At 35.5% G+C, this 20,855-nt stretch overlaps 1 protein-coding gene across 2 annotated transcripts in view; it reads right to left on the reverse strand.

Annotated features, from left to right (window-relative positions):
• The window catches only part of LOC116412753 (B-cell receptor CD22-like), a 517,626-nt gene that overhangs the window by 330,298 nt on the left and 166,473 nt on the right, over positions 1–20,855 (reverse strand). For both annotated transcript variants that reach the window (XM_052891825.1, XM_052891826.1), the window contains one exon: positions 8,331–8,363. The gene's annotated coding sequence lies outside the window, so the exon portion shown is untranslated. The remainder of the gene's footprint in view (positions 1–8,330; positions 8,364–20,855) is intronic.

Raw genomic sequence — 20,855 nt, forward strand, 5'->3', positions numbered from 1 at the left:
TAACATGTAAGGTTGTGGAACCTCTGGAAGTAATGGTGGTGGCGAGTGTTAGCAGTCACACACATACTAATAGTAGCGGAATTAAACAAAATAATTCTAATCAAATAAACCAGTAATATAAAATTATCACAGAAAATTAGGGTAAATTCACACGCAAAGTACATGAATTTATGATTCCTAATTAAAACCGTGATCTGTGGTCCAAAACTACTATAAATAACGAAATATCTGCTAAACCTTCATTCCAAATCCGCAAACATTGAGTTAAACACCGCAATCGGTTTACAGACGTGGTGTGTTATGAGAAATGAGAGGGGAATTAAGGCCAAGCTGTGGTTGTAATTGGTCTTTGTGATTGCAGATCTCAACGTATAAGAAGTTATAGGAGATAGGAGCTTTGCTCTGTCTAAATAAAATTTAATGAAAATATAAATAAACGAATAATCGACCCGACCGTGAGAGTCAGCTAATCTCCAATAGTAGTACAAATAAAAAAATAACTAGTTATTTGATAAGAATTATTTTGTTTAATTCCGCTAACATTAGTATGTGTGTGGTTATATGTACGTAGTGGAATTAAACAAAATAATTGTATCCAATTAACCAGTGATGTGGGTTTCCGCAAGATAAAACTTAGTTTAATAAAATAAAATAAAACAATTAATTGAGTTCTTATTAATTTAATTAAAAGAGTCTTTCTCTGATAATTTCTAAAAAACTTAGTTACATATTTAATAAGTTTTCATGTTATTCCGAGCATATTTTACGACGTTTTATAAAAATCTATATTGGGCTTCAACGAATTTAAAAAAAAAATATTATTCGGCCAAATTGATCGAGCCATTTTTGGGTTTACATTAGCAATACATATAAAGTTATATTTCTGTTTATATAGGTATACCATGCTATAATCCAGACTTGCAATAAACCGAATTTTGGCCATTTTGTGTTACTGCGGCATAGACACAAAAAACATACTTTTTTTTTATGTATACTTTCCTTTTATTTGTAATTTTTCCTTCTCTTTCTCTCTCTCTCTTGTGCATGCCAATGCTATGATTGTTGCTGTTTGTGTGCTAGAAATAGCAGAAATAAATTATCTACTTATTTATCATTTAGTTCAATTTCTTTGAAGCTCAGTATAATTCAGTAGCTTTTTTTTTATTAATCTTTTACAAACGCTACACCCAATTTCAATATTTTACGATGTTGTAAATTTGTCTTGCGAGCTTTTTATGTTACTTATCTAAATCGAGTTCAGAGATATGCGAAATTAATTTGACAGCTGTCCTATTTAGAGTTTAAGCCAGCTTACAATTCCGTAAATACTAAACAGACCAATCATGCATACTGGGAGTGGGAATAGTGCGAGCCAAAATTACCATAACTGCTATTGTAGGAGATCTTTATCAATGTCTAGTGTTTTTTGAAGTATTTTTATTTTCAAATATGTATGTTATTCTTTCCATTTATACATAAGTCTCTCTATTATAATATATTAAAATGTTTCTGCTACTTCACTAATGTGAAGTAGAAGTAATAAAATATATAAAGATGTTCTAAGTTAGAACATAACCTATCGGTGTAGTAAATTTCATTAAAATTTGTTCAATATTTTTTGTGAGAGTAACCAACATCAATTCATACACCATGTTTAAATAGTGGTAGGATATGAGTTTACATTATTATGATGGATAAGCGGATTTTTAGACAGATAGACACTGTTACTGCATAATCTATGGTTGCTGAAAGGAGCGTGAAGTGTGAAGCAAATTGCGACGACCCACTAATCAGCAGCCACATTCACGTCATTCGTTATAATTTAATTGCATATATACCGTCACCTCTTCGTTTCATATGTATTCAAATTATTGTAAATTTATATATTTTAGTTGCTCACATATTAAAATCATATCTTAAAGAACAACGAATTCGTTATTACTGCAAATCCAGTAAAATAAACTTGGAACTACCCAATCGGCAAGGGCAAACCAACGCACACATGCCCAAATAGACACTTTATTGATAAAGAATTTTATCTTAACCCCTTTTCCTGTACTATACTGTTGCTTATATTCGTTCCTTACTTTGAAAATGAGTAGTAAGAATGGTGGTGTATATGGTGGGGTATATTTTATTCAAGTGCATTGTAAAATTTATTTCACATTAATTCATTAGATTGATACAGATTGCTGAGTGATCCCAGGATAGAATAGGCCACCCCTTCCTTTCCCGTGGGTGCCGTAAGAAGCGACTAAGGGAAGGCGAGAGATGAGTAGCAGCTTACCTCTTAAAACATCTCCAAAGCCTAACTGCGGTGCCAATCCGCCTGCCAAGCGTGGTAACTATTGCCCCCTCCCCCAAGGGGGAGACTTATGTTCAGCAGTGGGCCGTTCAATGCTGATATGATCATGATGATGAATATATTAGATTAATTTCCATAAAGAACTTAGTTAAATTGATTCGGGTTTGAATGGTTTGAGAAGTGTCCTCAAATTTTTCTTGCTTTTTTTATTAGTAGAAATACCAACGACTAAATAGTTCACATAATGACAAGTGAGAAGCCGATTTTCTTCTTTTAATTTAAGAGTTTCCTCTTGTCGGTGCAACTAATTCATGCATCTTCTTCCAGCCAGCTCTATTCCAGGCCATTCTTTGATCTCCCTGTACGATATGACACCTAGTATTTATCTGTCCCATCTAGTTATTTCTCGATCTTCCTCTTCCTCTTTTGCCCTCTATTTTTCCTTCTACTATATTCTTTAAAAAATCGTCATGTCGTATAATATGGCTCAGCATTTTGCCTCTCCTATTCTCTATTGTTTTAGTTAATGTTCGTTTGTTACCGATATCACACATAAATACTTGCAACACGGAATTGTTTTTATACGTTTTAAAGTATCCGTGACTGTTTTCTCATGTAAGGTGATATCGTAATTTGAGAATCTGCCAATTGGTGTATATGTACTCTATATATTTATGAGTATTATGTTTCCTACGTGGCAACCCTGATTCATATCCATCTAGTGGTTTGATGTGAAACAGATCAAAGCCGTATAACCCAGTATTAATATTCAATAGGGTTGCATACAATATATAATTCTGTAGGTACCAATAGAATATGAAGCATAATGGATTTACCTTAAGTACATCAATGGATATTTACCGAATAATGGCGTTCGATTTTGTGAATTCAGCGTTTATTGGCACGATAGCGTTCGGATACGGAAATGGCGGCAAACCGTGACGTCATTAATCATCGAGCTTTCGGGGTACCTTCGCCAATGAAAGCGTTTGCAGGTTATAGGAGTTATGAAAGTAAACTCAGGAGTTTGTGTTTCCATAAAGTTTGTACGAAATATTAATACGGTGTGTGATGGGTCTTAACATTTTTTTTTTATACAACTTTGAATGGCAAACAAGCTGACGGCCCACCTGATGGAAAATGGTAACCGTTGCCTATAGACATGAGCAGTACCATGGACATAACAGAGTATACTGTTTCGCCCATGATAGCCCTCATGCGTTGCCATTCCTCAGAGGACTCAGGTGTTATTATTCCTCTGTACCCAGTAAATTCACGCCATATCCCACCCTTCAAACCGAAACACAGCCATGCAAACACAACTGCTTCACGGTTAAAACACGAATGAGACAGTTTGGAACCTAGTTCAAACGTTAGGACCAAACGGGGTCACTGGAATGCAGCCTTCACTGTTGGTAGCTATTTAGTTTGGTACTTCAACTACCGTCACTTTCCAACGAAAGATTGCAAGTAGCAATACAGTACTCACGTTATCCGCGTACTTATTGGCTGATATTGAAGAACACCGTTTGAACTTTAGAATTGCTTTTAAACCAGGGTTTGAAGCGATTCGATTTCTTTTAAACCAGCGTTTCCGCACTCGATTCGATTTAATCGAAATCGGTCTTCGAGTTTTCGATTGAAAATTGGCATTTTCTAATGTAGTTTACCTTCTTTTCTATAAGATTGTAATTTGTCGGTAACATAAAAAAATTTAAAGACTTCATGTATTTACATTTAAAAACTAAATTAATGAATTGATCTTGATAAAAAATTTATAGGACCAATCTGAATGTAACTTTCAGATAAAAAAAATATCGGTTTACGACTGACAGTTATGAGGTAATAAACAAAGAAAAAAGTGACAGGATTGAGAACCATCTATTCTTTTTAAAGTCGGTTAAATATATACTTTTTGCAGCGCGGTTTCAGAAGTGTTTCTTTCTACGAACGCTCAGGTTATGAGCTCCCTGTAGAAATTTCATGAAGAGACTACAGTATAACTTCAGTCTAAAGGGAGTATTTTACCATTAATAGAAATTATACGTTGAAAAAAGACAAGAAACTTGATAAGCATTCAACTAATAAGTTTAATATATGTGGATCATCATCATCATATCAGCCCTTATTAACTGTCCACTGTTGAAAATAACCCTCCCCCTTTTGGGTTGTTAGTTGTTGCCACGCTCGGCAGGCGAATTAGCAACTGCAGTTAGGCTTTAGACATGTTTTAAGAGGGACGCTGCTGCCCATCCCTCGCCCTTTCTTAGTCGCCTCTTACGACACTTATTGGGAAGGAATAGGTGGACTATTCTGTGCCAGGACTACGTGGCCGATGTATTTGGATATATATGTATTTTAATACGTTTCCTCAGTAGAAGTTCTGTTGTCTGAGACTAGATGGCGTTGTGTACTCGTAATATATTCAATGATATTTATAATGCTATATACACCGGTTTCCCCGAATTCACTGTATTTCTAATTCTCTGAAAATTTAAGCCAAGATGGTAACAAAAGGTACAAAGATGACGGCGGCCATTAAAACGAAAACTCGATTTATTATTCAACATGTCTATCTGAGTCTGACCGTAGTAAAGAGGCTAACAGTTGCAATACCAACTTTAAAGTAGCAGTAAATTGAATAAAATATATGACAGACCCCCGCTTTGTGTAACGTAAAGCATTTCTCGAGGTCAGAGTGTTCTCGAAGATTCTATTAGGCGGGGGATCGCTTTATTGACGTACCGAGTCGGACTTTATTAGCACTCGATGAAAAATAATCAAATCCGAACTCGAGTCTGATAAGACACGAACTTGGACAAGTAAGTTCTCGAGTTGGGAATCGCTGAGTGACGTACCGAGTCGGCCTTTATTGGTACTCGATGAAAAAATAATCGTATCCGAACTCGAATCCGATAAAACATGAACTTGGACAAGTACTCGAGAACTTGTATAAGTATTTGCATAATTCATGGAACTCGATTATTTTCTCAATCTGTTTTCAAAAGTTACTTTTAATGAAGAATGTGATGGGAGAACAACAAAACCCAAGGCTTGTAACGAAAACTATGTATATTGACAATGAATAGAAAAAAATTAAAAAAATAGCATTAAATCAGCCGTTAACTGTCCACTGTTGAACATAGGCCTCCCCTTAGAGGATTTTGTCAAAAGTTGCCACGCTTGTCAGGCGATTGTCAATAATGGGGTCTAAAACCCCCATTACTAACAATAAACCTTGTCAGATCGAACTCCTCGCGGTCCCCTATAAAAACAATCACGTTCAATTCCAGGTGAATTGAACGTGATTGTTTTTACTATGGATTAACTGACTTGGCTTATTCTCTTCATGTATCATCTTTCACTAGTATCCCGCCAGCGTAAACCGATAGCGCAGGTAGAGTTACCATTAATTTTCAACCATTAAAAAATCCCGACTCGTATCGATTCAGTACTCGAATCAGCTTGACTCGGAACGACACTAATCGCTTTAGGCTTATGAACATTTTCTGTTATGTCACTGTTCTTATTACACCAGTATTTACTCTTTCAAATTTAAAGACCTTTCATTTTCTTGATTGTTTACCTTTTTTTAAGTCACCTCCAAAAAACTCTCGATTCATCAGATTCTTTTTTGCGATTACGTTATGCGATCATGTCGTCAATTCCAAACTGATTTTCATGATTCTTCTTGCAATCAATAGTGTTTGTGTTTGTTGCGTAAAAAATTAGTATCAGTTGAAGATAACTTTAAAAAAACTATTTATTGTTAAAAAAAAATATTTAAATGTAAACATGCAATATTTACCTGCGACTTTGCCCATATATTCATATGTACATAGTATAACCAACAAATTTCATTAAAATCCGTACAGTCGTTTAAAAGTGATTGAGAAAAAAGCATTTGAAATATTAGTAGACTTTACCCACATTAACGTACTTTCGTGTTGCATGTAGCAATAAAGATGGCTACCAGCGTATGAACGTTGTAAAACAAAAATATATAATGTCTTGTAAACCACTCGATAGCAATTGAAACTGTTACAGGGAGCGATACCAACAAATTGCGGACATCTGCTCTACTTACTACTCCAGAGTTTACAATCTTATAAACATTACGTTAAGGTTTAAAATTGAATAACAATTAGTCGCAGATTCTGAGAAACAGCACTTAATTGCGTACGATGGTCGCGTATATCGTGCATAACTTTTTGAAGGGTGTCTGAAATGTTTTTTATCTTTCACTTGTTCAGTAATTGCTTTATTATAAACTGGTTAAGTGCGAGTCGAAATCGCGCACTGAGAGTTCCGTACAAATAATTTTTTTTATTATATAATTCGCCGTGTGGTCCAGGCATAGAATGGGGCCACCCCTTCCTTTCCAGTAGGTGTTATATAATGTTTACTAATGCTACATTATGCCAAAGACAAATAAAGTAATAAAAAAAAAAACTATATTAAAAGACATGCTAAGTCGTAATTGTCGAGGGATGGGCAGCAATTTGGGGTCGTCAAAGGACAGGATGGCCAATTCTACGCACGGCGATTTGAGTATCTGATATTAATTTCAGCTCGATACTTTCACAAGTTCCAAAGAAACAGATCTTGATGGATGAACAATAAAGAGATTCGTTTCGATTTCTCTTTTAAGGTATGGAATCCTAAAAATAAGCATTTTGTCTCTCTTTGATCACCAACGAAATAACATACCAGTAATTACACACAGACACGACAAATAATGAAAATTGATGGATAGTTTAAACTGATTCCTAAATTAGGGGGGTAAAGAGGCTTCTTCAGGGTCGGCAACGCGCGCGTAATACCTCCGGTATTGCAGGTATTCATAGGCTACGGTAACCACTTACCAACAGGTGGGCCGTATGCTTGTTTGCCACCTCAGTGGTATAAAAAAAAATTAAGACTAACTTTTATTAATTTTTACCCCCTTATTCATAAAAAAGAGATAAGCAAAGAGATAAGATAAGCTGAAGTGGTAATGAGTTGGTTACATAGCTCGAAGAACCAACAATCAAAGGAGAAGAAAGTGTCTTGAGTGGCAATCTCGTACGAGAAAACCAATGTAGTACGATCCCCGACTAGATGGAGACAGGACCTCAAATGCATTCAGGAAGTCAGTGCAGGTGGCTCAGGACCGTTCCTTATGGCAGTCTATGGGGAAGGCTTATGTCCAGCAGTGGACGGATAATGGCTGAGACGATGATGATGATTTATAAAAACTGAAATCTTTACTACACTTTTTTGTCACTTTCTTTCAAATTGAGAATTTAGTGTAAAAGAATGACACGAAATAGATTAATAGCTAAAATACTTTTATGAGAGGTTTGACGTTTTTATGTATAAGGGAATTAAATATACTATATTAAAATTAAATAAATAAAGAGGGGATAGGCTACTTTTTATTCAGGTCAGTAAACATAAGGATTCAGGTGTTATTCCTCTGTACTCAGTAAATTCACGCCATATCCCACCCTTCAAACCGAAACACAGCCATGCAAACACAACTGCTTTACGGTTGATACACGAATGGGACAGAGGTACCCTAGCAATCGACTTTTGTACAAAGGCTCCCTCTATTAAGTATCTTGTGTCGTATACGAATATATATAATTAAATTAATTAAAGATACCTGAGTGATCAAGGCTAGGTAGTAATATAAAAATCAAAATTTAAAATTTGTCACAAAACAAAAAAAATTTTTTACAAAAGATTCTTGTAAAATGTGTTCTATTTTTATTTAACTTTCATCATACTCGCTTGAACATTTATCTATTTGAATAACTTTTTTACAAGTTTTTATAATTTATTTATTTATTTTGTGATACATAGCTAACAATGGATGGTAAAACAATATAAGTCCTCTATGATCAACCCCATCTATTGAGGTATACAAATTTACAATTATATAAGAAAAAAAAAATTATATTATAATGCAGGTAGTTATTAAAAAGAATAATTAGCAACCCTGTATTTTTTTTTACTAAATATAAAATAATCGTAAAATTACCTTAATCCTCGCTGCTTGGCGGTACTCTTGGACCTGTAAGAAAAGAAAATTACATTAAATTTTAAATAGCGCAGGCCTACGCTTGCGGTTTTAAGTATTTAATAAGACACCGCATACTTACAATTTCAGTACTTTTTATGGTCGAAAATAATATAGTGACCCGGCTTGCGCTATCGGTATACGCTGATGGGGCACCAGTGAGGGATGATAGGTGTCAAGTGAGGGATGGTAGGTCAGTTGAGCCATTGTGACGAATTTAACAATAATTAACCACGATGGTTTCTAGGGGGGATCGCGTCGACCTGGCATATTATTAGCAATGGGGCAGTTAGAGCCCATTACTAACAATCCCTTTCTCCCCTCTATTTCAGTATTTTTTTTTTTAGTAATGATGATAATAGAATGGTAGCCGCGCTTGCGCTAATGGTATACACTGGCGAAGAACCAGTGAAGGATGATAAGTGAGAATGAAAAGACAGGTCAGTTAGCCCATCGTGATAAATACACCTGGAATTCAGCACGATGTTTTCCAGGGGGGAGACCACGTGGAGGTCGACCGTACAAATAATTGACATGTCAAACATTTTCTATACACTAGCCTGCCATAAATTGAGAAAAATAGCAACTGATAGTATATTTTTCGTCCTGATTTTACTAATTATATTTGCATAAAGAAAAGAAGCCCGGATAAAAGCTAGTTAATACTTGTAGTAATAATTTCCTGGATCTTACAAGCTGTCGACTTTCAAGGCTAGAGTGAATAGACATTGGGGTCGATTGTTTGAGTCGCCACTTTTCTAAATCTGTACCTAAAATTTCATGACGTTCTGACGTTTATTGACCGGAATACAAAGTATTATTATATCAGTCGTAGACTGTCCACTGCTGAACATAGGCCTTCCCCATAAGGAGAGTTTTGCCAGTAGTTGCCACGCTTGGCAGGCGAGTTGGTAACCGCAGTTAGGGGGAGGGGGGAAGGGCTCGTTAGTAATGGAGATTAGTAATCCCATTGCTAACAATATACCCTCGAACAGGTGGACTTCCACGCGATTTCCCTGGAAACCATTATGATTAAATGATTGTTGAATTCGTCATGATGGGTCAACTGTCCTGCTTTATCATCATCTATTATCCCTCTCTGCTAGTGTTTACCAATAACCATTCCATTATCATCCACTATAAAATCGCAGTTAGGCTTTGGTCATGGTTTAAGAGGGACGCGATTTATATTATCTACCTCCTTTCATGTTTTGTCTTTTTCTTTTTTACTGATTTCTTTATATGTCAGACAGTGACAAAACACTCCAAGATATAAAATACCCTTGTGCTGAAGTCGTGTCTACACGCTTCCAACGTGCAACGCGCCTCGACTTCTGATAGTTATTTTTCTTTTATTCTTAACAAAATACGACAAATAAAGACAATGTAGCTTTCTATACCTACCTAAAGAATTTATAATAAATATAAAAAAATTAAACCATTATTCTATTATGTTATATATATGGTTACAAAAGTTTATTTAAATCAATAAAGTTAAATTTTAAAAGTAGGTTGAGGTACAGTGGTTTTAATATAAATAAATTTCAGCCAACATTCCCCTGTTCTCGCCGACATCAAATTGTCAGGGGACGGGCGAATGGATGCTGGTTTTTGTTAATCAATTAAAACCTATCTCTTCAAACTCGCTTTGATTGATTGCAGGGGATTGTTTATTTAATATTTATCTTTATTTATTTTATAAATAGATAAATAAGAAGTATTTTTAAGAATTAAAATGAAGCGACTTCAATTCTGAATGCACCAGTAAACGATGACATAAATAAGAAATAAAAAAATAACAGTAGCACTCCGGGAGTACCGAAGTGGAAATTTAAACAATTAAGTTTAATTTTTGAATCGTCAGAGGTTTCGGTTACGGTAACAATGTCGCGAGTGCAATGGTTTTTTTCTATCTCAAAAAATGCCAAATATATACATATATACTCGCATGTGTATCTATGTACTTACATTAACAATATATGTACATACTTATATACAGAGGTGTCGGTTACGGTCACAGTAACAGTGTTCCGAGTTCAATGGTTTTTTATTTAAAAATATTTTTTATTCAGGTAAACTTAATTATAAGATTTTTTTAAAGTCATTAATTTATGAAACTACCGCCCAGATTGTTCTGAATAAAATTTTATCTGAGAAGAACGGTAAGAATCACAGCTGTTACTTTTTTTAAAAATATATTCTTCGGATTAATACCAGCTCCTGAATTTCATCACCGTACAATCCGACACGAGGTAAAGTTCCATCCAGTCCATCTGGATGAGTGGCAGTCCTCTGTCGTACATTTCTGTACATATATTTTAACCTACGCACAGCTAAAATACGGAACCCCAGACTGCTCACAAATACTTCTGCTACTTCCCAGCAGAAGTATTTGTGAACAGATATGAAACCTTCAAGAAATGAGCATATTCCTTGCTAAAAGCCTACACCCTACAGTACATCTGGAACTACTCTGATCTTGCCTACGGGAGGCGGTATTTACTTACTTTCAGGTGAGCCGTATGCTCGTTTGCCCCTCCCTTCTTGCATAAAAAAGGTGTAAAAAAAATTGCCTAAAAAAATAACTGAATCAGATCCAGTCAACTCCGAAGTATCTCTATTACACATTTAATGGATTCAACATCATCATCATACCAGCCGTTAACCATCCATTTGTAAATGTATGCCTCCTCCATAAGGGAAGGGGGGGGAGGGGAGGTGCTGGTAGTTGCCATGCTTGATAGGCGGATTGGCAACCGCAGTTAGAATTTGGTGATGTTTTTAAAGAGACGCTATTGCTCATCTCTCGTCTAGATACATTTAATGGATTATCATTATTTATTTTCAGTTGGTGACATTTCGAAGTAAATGAAAGCAAATATACAAAAAGAAGAGCACTCTTCTTAATTAGATGTGACAACATAAGAATAATGAATACCAACTTCTAAGCATTAGGCGTGAAATAATGATCTATTTGTGCCAAAAGTTGTGTAAGTTTTTGCTATTAATCATTTGGAGTTTTATGACTATAACTCATGAGTATATCGTATTGATGCGTGTGTGTATGCGTGCGTGCGTGCATGCGTGTGTGTGTGCGTGCGTGCGTGTGCGTAAATGTGTGTGTGTGTGTTTGCATGTGCGTGGTGTGCGTGTGAGCGTGTGTGCGTGCGTGCACATGTGTGTGTGTTTTTTAATATATCACGACATGTGACAGATAGATAATAGATACCACATCATTATGAGCGAATACAAAGACAACATGGTCCATAATTCCATAAATACAGTTAAACGAAAAGAGATTGTTTTTTTAAATTGATGTTAATAGAATACTAAGCTCGTCTACACTAACAGTATACCGTTAGTGTAGGATATATAGGATGGCGAGGCGCCAGTGAGGGATGATAGGTGAGAATGAAGAGATAGGTGAAATGAACGATGGTTTCCAGGGTCGACCGCGGGAAGATTAACCTGAATATACTCTATAGCAATAGAACCGGTAGTCGCCATTACTAACAATCCCTTTCTTCCTTATTGATATGTATCAATTTAGGGATTTTTCACAGATTCCACAAATAAAAGTAAGGTGGCTATATCAATTAATTTGATTTCAAAACTAAATTACTGAACCGATTTTGATAAAATTTCTTCAAAACCAATCTGTAAGTGTATCCTTTTAGATAAAAAATTAATTTTCCAAATCGGTTTATAACTGACCGAGTTAAGAGGTGACAAACATAAAAAATACAACTGAATTAAGAATCTACTTCTTTTTGAAGTCGGTTTAAAAGCACACTTACTGTACGAATTCATACTAATGTCTAGACGTAATATCTACAATTGAGTACGTGCTGGGCCGCCTCCCAACCCTAAGGACAAATGACGTCATCAATCGACCCGGCGCGAGCCTGAGATATGATAACAAATGGTACTTTTACCGCCTTCAAGATGGAGACATATTGTATATTGGTCGGGTATTCACAGAATCAAAAGGTTTTATTTTAGGTTAAGGGTTTTACATGTTTGATCTCCGTAACAAATGTCTATATGGATCTTTATGGGGTTTTAATGTAATAACCACTGGTTTAACTTAAATGTATTTTCTACCGACGTCTGTTATCTCATACCAACTGTAAACTAATTTGGAAATTTTTTTTTTTTTTGTTTTCTTTACTTACAGATTAATGACATAGAAATTTTATTAAAATCGGTTATGTAGTCTGGTTTTTAAATCAAAATATATGAGTTTGGCTCGACAGAAGTAATTATTTTTATTTTTTCATGGAATAAAATTTATCAAATTTACTTATACAAATATAGTGGTAACATAGATTCATTTTTCAGTTTCGTCAATATAAAGGCAGTGCTGACTCTTGTGTAACACAGTGAATATTTACTCTGTGGTTATTCAGTTAATATCGTAAATGCGAAAATTTGTAAAGATGTTTGTTGCTCTATCATGCAGCAACTATTAAATGAGTGAAATTCGGTCCACGTGTAGGATGTATCTAAATTTAGCACATAGGTACCGATTTACGCGGACAAAGTCTCGGAATACAGTTAACAAATCCTTATTCGATCTACGCCGTTCGTCTTCGGCGAAGCTCTTGGTAGATTTGTTATGAATTAAATAAGCCCATTTGACCGCTGTAAATTGCAATGGAGTTCTTAGAATGTCGTGACGCGGGGAAACTTCTCTTAATTTATGTGACCCTAAGGATAGTAGCAAAGCCGGGAGGGGGGGGGGGGATACTGTCAGAAGCAGCAAAAGGTAATCCTATTATAATACCAATGTATGGCTAGTTTTAAATTAAAATTTAAAAACTTTTATTTAAGCAAGTTGTCGTCTTCTTAATATGTTTATATGTCTGGTTAGCATACTTATTTCTTGCATACTTTTTGTGAATAGTATTTATATATTTTTATGTATTTGTATATGTGTGATATATATATATATATATATATATATATATATATATATATATATATATATATATAATGAGTAGGGATAATATTTATATTATTATATATATCACATCTCCCATATTTAGAACTAATAAAATTTTTCATCGTGCCTCCCACCAAATTGTTTATAATTACTCCTCTCCCACCAAATTGTTTATAACCAAATGTTGCCTGGAAGAGATCGCTCTTAGCGATAAGGCAGCCCATTGTTATCTCAGTGTGAACATTTCTTGTAATTGTTTGTATCTATAATAAGTCTACTACTGTAATCTTTTGGAGGAAACAATAAAGAGTATCTATCTATCTATCTACCATAAATGTACGAGTTTGTGATGATGGATGGACGTTTGTTTATTATTCTTCCACGCAAAACCTACTAAACAGATCTCAATGAATTTGGTACACAGGTAGATTGTATCCTTACTTGGCACATAGAATACATTATATACTGTTCCACAGGAGCAAAGCCACAGGATACGACTAGTAAACAATAAACAGTCAACCTTACTTTTACATCTTATTAATATTATAAATGCGAGTTTGTACATGTTTGTTAATCAATCACGCTTAGATTGCTGAACAAAATCCGTTCAGCAATCTTTACAACAACACAACTTAGAATGGCAATCAAGCTGACGGCCCACCTGATGGAAAGTGGTAACCGTCGCCTATAGACATGAGCAGTACCATAGACATAACAGAGTATACTGTTTCGCCCATGATACCCCCAAATGCGTTGCAATTACTGAGGACTCAGGTTTTATTCCTTCAAACACGCGGGCGAATCTGCGAGAAACAGCTAGTTTATGAGACTAGTAAAAAAATTATTCATCGATTTGTGATCGTACTAATCATTATTCGATGCAGCAGAGCGTAAAAAGATTTTATCAATTATAAAGAGTTAAAATTTAACGGATTAATTTTTATATTTTGAGTAAAAACAAAGTCAAAGTCACTTTAGCTGACCGTATACTAGAGGACGACGTTCTCAGACCGTCTGTGTTTTTATTCGACTTCTAAAACTACAGATTATGTGTTCGATGCCTACCTTTCATGTAAATGTATGCATGTACAGTTATTTCTCCTAGATCTCTCAGTCGATTTGTGTGATTCTTTTTGTTTTTACATAATATTTTTTCGGGACTTTCTATTATAACTGTAAACTGGTTAATTTTAGTTTCCCTTTCATTTAAACCAAGTTTCATTAAAAAGTCATATTTGCGAAATTCACTGGGGTTTTAAAATACGTAAATCTTAGAGTGAAACAGCGGCATTTTGCTTATTGAAATCTAAATAAGAATAGCCTTCCGTTTGATATGAATCAAAACAGTATGGTGTGGGGAAATCGTTAACTGGTAATCCTGTTATGACTAACTGAAAGCTTTGGAGTTCATATCATCTTTTCTTTAAACAAAGATTCATTAAAAAGTCTTATATCTGCAGAAATCACTGGGATCTTAAACTACCTAGATCTGGGAGGGAAAGGGATTGCTAGCAATATACCCAACCAGTTCGACCTCCTCGCTGTTCCCTCTCGAAACTATCATGGTTAATTCCTGATGAATTCATCATGATGGGCTAACTGGCCTGTTTTCATTCTCATCTATCACCCTTCACTGGTGCTCCGCCAGCGTATCCCGTTAGCGCAGGCGGGGTTACCATTCCATTTTCAACCATTAAAAAAAACTACCTACTAGAGAGAAATCGGGGCTATCCGTTAATACAACAGTAAATCAAAATCCAAATAACGCCTCAAACAAGTTTGAAATTTTGATAAAAGTTTACCAAAAACCCGCATTCAATTTATGAACTTGACGACGCACATCTGGCAACTTGGAATATGTTAATACTGAAGCACCTGATTACTTTTACAACATACTAGCTTCTACCTGCATCTACGTACGTGTTTTAACGGCGAATAAAAAAACACTTGCTATTCAGCAATTTATGGCTGAAATTCCATATTCATAAACTTATATTTATAGATCTTTACAGACTCTTGTTTCATTTGAGAGTTTCCTCTTATCGGTGCAATTAATTCATGCATACTCTTCCAGACAGCTCTATCCCATGTCATCTTTGACCTCCTTATACGATATGACACCTAGTGTTTCCTTTGTGTCTTCTTTACAGACTAGGCATGGGTAATATGGATACCGGGGGACGGAGGGGATGGACAGGGATTGTTAGTAGTGAGATCCGTCTGTTGGATCTATCCATTACTAGCAATATACCCTAACAGGTCGACCTCCACGTGGTTGCCCCTGGAAACCATCGTGGTTAATTTTTAATGAATTCATCACGATGGACTAACTGACCTGCCTTTTTATCCTCACCAATGATCCTTCACTGATGCCCCACTAGCGTATCCCGATAGCGCAGGTGAAGTGACCGTTCCATTTTTATCCATTAAAAAAAAATATGGATACCGATCCGATATCTATATATTAGGTTTCTCCGGAGATTGATGGCGAAAAAGAGGTATTTTGATATTACCCACATCGGTCGGATATCTATTTTCGAATATGTTAAAAATTTGTTATCCAATATTATTATTTGTATAATAGATATTTAACATATTCCGTATTAAATTGGTATATAGATATTGTAGCTAAGATATACAGATATTGCTATATATCATACCAACTGGCCTGACTTCATCACCGTTTCGGGTTTTACTGGGTGCTTCGCCATTATATACCGTTGGCATTTTTACGCCATATAGTATACTGTACACTAATATTAATTTTTATTCGGTTACTCCACCGTTTGTAATTCTTTGTTTTTTTAAATATAGTATAGATTATATCTATCTAACCTACCTAAAAGCTGCGCTCTTGTCGGTGGAGCTCTTGCCACTCACTACGATTTTCAGCGAGTCTCTTCACCTTTTGAAGACACGACACGACACCAACTCCTTCCTTGATCTGCCTGATGTAACTATGTCTCGGTCTCCCTCTTCCCCTCCTTCCTTTTATCTTACCTTCTATTATAATGTTCATAAGTTCGTCGTGTCGTATCAAGTGTCCTAGCATTTTTCCCCTTCTGTTCTCAACAATAATTTGTCTTTTTTCCTTAACCCTAAGCAGGACCTCCTCATTGCTAATTCGATCCCTCCAGCTAATTTTCTCAATCCTTCTCCAGCACCACATTTCAAAGGCTCAAAGTTTATCCATTTCCTTTTGATTTAATGTCTACGTCTCACATCCATAGAAAGCTATACTCCAGATATAGGTTTTGATAAGCTGCTTTCTAATATCTTTTGTTATCTTAGCCTGTAAAATATGTTTTTTATTATTGAAGGCTTGTTTGGCCATGGCTATTCTCGTGATTATATAAAAAATATATATTACAGACTACCATGTAAATTCTGAGTGACCATATTGAAGTCGTCGTTTCGTCTACACTACGTTTGTACGTACCATTTGAGAGCTTCATTTTCCCTATCGGTTGTAGTATCTTCGGGCTATATGCCCATATATTCACAAAACAATAAAATGCACTTTTGCCATCATATTCAAAATGGGAATGGAGAGCGAAGCACTATGAATTTATGGTATTTCCATTATCGGCCACTAATGGACTATAAACGGTCTATTAACTGTTATAGTTATGAGTTTGTGCCAAAATTCATAGTTCAAACCGTATTTTTCGCTAGTAGAAATAGAAAACGATTGAATTTTAAGCTGAAATGTGCGCTACGCTGGTGAAGTTGAGTATGTGATTTGAAAGAAAATAAAGTTTCAAAGACTACTTACTGCTTTCACGTTTAATTCGTGAATCCCAGTAATTTATCGACGATACCTCTTAAATATATATAATATACATATACAAACTATATATATATATATATATATATATATATATATATATATATATATATATATATATATATATATATATATATATATATATATATATATATAAATATATATATATCGCAGCGTGATGAAAAGTATACTTTAACCTGCCCAGGAGTATGTAGAATAATTGTACCAAGTTTCGTTAAAATCCGTCTAGTAAATTTTGTTTCTATAACGAACATACAGACAGACAGACAAAAAATTTACTGATTGCATTTTTGGCATCAGTATCGATCACTAATCACCGCCTGATAGTTATTTTGGAAATATATTTCATGTACAGAATTGACCTCTCTACAGATTTATTATAAGTATAGATGTGAAAGTGAGTTTGTCTATTTGTTTATAGCGCCATGCCAGCTTAACCAATCACTATTAAATTTGGTATACACGTACTACATGAGATGAAGAAGGATAAACTATAGGCTATTTTTATCTCAGTCAGTAAACATGTCCCGGTCACGCAAATGAAGTTACGGGTAAAAGCTAGTAACTAGTAGTAGTACTAGTAGCCACCCCATCCTAGCCCGTATTGTAAGAGACGACTAAGGGAGGGCGAGGGATGGGCAGCAGCGTCCCTCTTAAAACGTCTCTAAAGCCTAACTGCGGTTGCCAATCCGCCTGCCAAACGTGGCAACTACTGGCAAAACCCCCCAAAGGGGATGCTTATGTTAAAGGCTGATATGATGAAATAAAAAAAAAATATAACCGAATTCTGGACCTCTTTTTTTGGAGTCGGTAAAAATAGGTGTTTAGAAGGTACCTACAACGTTTGTATACTGTGTCTCTCGCCGACTGCTTGCATCTCTTCAATTAACGTACTACGGTTCAGGAGACAATGTTATCTGAGTGCGAGCTTGCTTAACGAACTGTGTCTTGTGTACATACTTAACTACTTCAACTTATATCCGTATTTTATAGAATTTAACACACTCGACGTTATTTAGTTTTATTTTTTATGCAACTTAAAATGGCAAAACCTGACGACCCACCTGATGGAAAGTGGTAACCGTCGCCTATAGACATGAGCAGTACCATGGACATAACAGGATATACTGTTTCGCCTATGATAACTTCCATGCGTCGCCAATCTCGAGGACTCAGGTGTTATTCCTCTGTACCCTATAAATTCACTGTCATATCCCACCCTTCAAACCGAAACACAGCCATGAAACCACTACTGCTTCACGGTAGAAACACGAATGGGATAGAGGTACCCAAGCAATCGACTTTTGTACGAAGTCTCTGGTAGATAGTGTGCATTTTTGGGAGTTGGAAAATCCCTTTTAATCCGACTTTAAAAGAAAAAGGTTCTCAATTCAATTGTTTTTTTTTATACTTGTAATACTCATTACGCCATCAAATATGAACGTATTTGGAAAATTATTTTTCTATATGAAAGAATATCCGTCCCAGGGAAATTTTACCGAAATCGATTTAGTAGTTTAGTTTTTTAATCAAAATTACTGGTTTATGTAGAACACAATTTTTATTATTAACAGTTTAGCTTTTCAAAATTTATTCTATTTAAAAATATATATGTTATTATAATAATAAAAGATCCAAATAAAAAAAAAATAAGAATTTTGTTAAAATCAGTTCAGTAGTTTAGATTTTAAATCAAAATAATTTGTTTTACCACAATGGAAGTAGGTTTTGTTTTTGGAAAACAATCTCAAATTATTAATGTAATAGTGTACTCTGACGGGGCACCAGTCTATGATGACGAGAGCAGGTTAGTTAGCTGACCCTGAAGAATTCAATAAGAAATAACCACGAAAGCTTCCAAGGTGAACCGCGTGACGGTCGACTTGATATGGTACGTTGCTAGCAATGGGGCTGCTAGTCCCCATTACTAACATTCTTTCCCCTCTGCGCCACAAAGGTACCTAGGTCTTTACTGGTGATGAATTATGAGAATCTTGTTAAGGAATATCTCTCTATGTAGTTACGAAATTCGTTATCATTACTCAGTTAAAGGACTTAGCGAAGTGTCATTCAAAATGGTATACGAGTTAACTATGTCGGCAGTAACTTTATTAGTTTGCCGCTTTCTCCTTTATCCTGCATGGAGATTAATTTATCACGTTGCCATGGAGATATGTTTAATTGCACGTGAAATTGGGCGATTGTCTGATGATTGTATAACACACAGTAAATAAATGTTCATCAACATTCTATACAAATATTATATTAAGATGAAGTCGTTAGCAATATTTTTTTATATCACTAAGGTGTCAAGCATACAGCCCGTCTGATGATAAAAGGTCACTGTAGCCTGTGGACACCTGCAACACTAGGGGTATACACGTTGCCGACTCTGGAGAGACAATAATATACGGGGGAAAGAGATTATTAGCAATGGAGTTTGACAGCTCCATTGCTAGTAATTAGTCCTATTAGGTCGACCTCTACGTGGTTCGTGGAAATCATTATGAAAGATTCTTGTTTAATTCGTCAGAATGAGCTAACTGACCTGCTTTATCCTCACTTATCATCCTTCACTGGTGCCCCGCCAGTGTATACAGATAGCACGGGTGGGGTTACCATTCCACTATCACCCATAAAAAAAGACCTTAAAATACCTTTTTGAAGAACCCCATACTGTAGTCTCTAAAAAAACCTCGGCAGGAAGCTCATTCCACAGCCTGAGTATTCGCGAGAGAAAACTCTTTTGAAACCGCACTGTACGTGATCATTTAGATTCAAGTGTGTGAGGATGAATTCTCTATCGATGGCGAGCGATGCAATATATAAAAACTAAAAATCTATTCATGTTATACAATATCATCATCATCATCATATCAGCCTTTAAATGTCCACTGCTGAACATAAGCCTCCCCCTTGGGGGTTACCAGTAGTTGCCACGCTTGGCAGGAGGATTGGCAACCACAACCGTCTTTAGAGTTGTTTTAAGAGGGACGCTGCTGCCCGTCTCTCGCCCTTTCTTAGTCGACTCTTACGACACCAACGAGAAAGGAAGTGGTGGCCTATTCTATGCCGGGACCACACAGCTATGCTATGTATATAGAATATACATAAGACAAGAATTTAAAATTGTCCCCAAAAATTTACGAATTGCATTATCATTTATACTAGATGTCTATTTCATAAAACAAGAACTTGACAAAGGTCATTTTAACACATATTTGTGTACGGAACCCTCATATAACTCGCACCCGACCGGTTTTATTTTTTTATGTGAAAGGGAGGTAAACGAGCATGCGCTTCACCTGATTGTAAGTGATTACCACAGTCCATAGACTCTAACGACACTAGAAGAGTGGCTAATATGTTCCTGGCATTTAAAGAAGGTATATGTCTGAACATATCACTAATATTCGAAATTAGAGGACATATAAGAGATAAATAGCTTTTATTAGAAGACTTGTTTTATTAAATAATATTTCTAATAGAGGTACTAGTAATAATAGGGTTCTTCAAAAGGAGGATAGAGAAATTTCAGGATCGACAACGCGCACTGTTATGCGGATTACCTCAATTGAGTTTTTTAAAAAAAGGAATTGTTCACACTCACGATATATTAAAATAAAGGACTTAGGACAAAATAGTTTTGTATGTCCTTAGGCAAACGTTCGCTTTGAAGGCTCGAGACAGACTGACTTAAAAATGAACATTGTTCGTCAAGGGAAGCAGAAAT

The sequence above is a fragment of the Galleria mellonella genome, unplaced genomic scaffold, assembly GCF_026898425.1.
Source record: "Galleria mellonella isolate WM207_F2 unplaced genomic scaffold, CSIRO_AGI_GalMel_v1 utg146, whole genome shotgun sequence".
Taxonomy (NCBI): Eukaryota; Metazoa; Arthropoda; class Insecta; order Lepidoptera; family Pyralidae; genus Galleria; species Galleria mellonella.